This window comes from Buceros rhinoceros, unplaced genomic scaffold (genome assembly GCF_000710305.1).
Source record: "Buceros rhinoceros silvestris isolate BGI_N320 unplaced genomic scaffold, ASM71030v1 scaffold31235, whole genome shotgun sequence".
Lineage (NCBI taxonomy): Eukaryota > Metazoa > Chordata > Aves > Bucerotiformes > Bucerotidae > Buceros > Buceros rhinoceros.
The window spans coordinates 2,799-3,643 of NW_010411626.1; the positions used below are offsets into that span (position 1 = coordinate 2,799).

Consider the following 845-nt stretch of genomic DNA (forward strand, 5'->3'; position numbering starts at 1 on the left):
TGGAGAGCAGCAGAGCAGGGAGGTGGCCACACAGCTGGGGCGTGGCTGACCTGAGCCCCCCTTAAAGCATTTATTTCTCCAGGAATATCAGGTCTGCGATGGCCCAGACAGTTTCCACCAGTTGCTCCGCTGGCAGCTGAGGGCATGGTGTGTCAGGGCGATGTGGGGCAGGCTGTGAGCAGGCAAACCAGCGAAGGGCTGGTCTGCAGGGACCCCAGCTCCAGTCACGAGCACAGGCCAGGCACTGGGCCAGGCTGGGAAGCGCGATGCCTCTCCAGGTGATGGTGACAGGGGACTCTTCCAGAGGTGCAGGGAGAGCAGGAGGAGCAGCGCAAGGAGAGCTGCAGGGAAATAGCAGCTGCTTCCAAAGGAAACGCAGTGCCCGGGCAGCCGGCCAGCCTGCGCCTGGCACTGTGCCCGCCCTTGCCTTCTCGCTGAGCTGGAGCGGCTCAGCGCTGCTCCTTTTGGAGCTGTGCTTATTGAGAGACGTGTCACGCTGTCAACATGGAGTTGAATTTAACACCTATTTATACTTCCAGAGCGTGGCAGTGGCCCAGCAGCCTGTGCAGATGTTCTGGTTTGCGTGTGCCTGTAGAGAGGGTGCCTGCAGCCCGCCCGAGCTTCTGCCTGCCCCAGGTGCAGGAGCAACAAGCCCCACACCTTGAGTTTTCTGCTCCTTCCTCATCTGCGGGGCACGTACGAGAGATGAGCGAAGGGGAGAAACAGTGTTGGGTCTCTAAAGTGACCTTGTCCTTCCATACTGTGTGTTTGTTTCCCGCCCGAGGAGGGAGCGGGATGGGAAATTGGGCAGCTTGTGCCCTTTTCTTGCGGCTGGGCCTCCTTAT

At 60.0% G+C, this 845-nt stretch overlaps 1 protein-coding gene across 1 annotated transcript in view; it reads left to right on the forward strand.

Moving 5' to 3' along the window:
* The window catches only part of LOC104493410 (NEDD4-like E3 ubiquitin-protein ligase WWP2), a gene marked incomplete at its 5' end in the record, with an annotated part of 18,546 nt that overhangs the window by 2,697 nt on the left and 15,004 nt on the right, over window positions 1–845 (forward strand). The window lies entirely within an intron of this gene.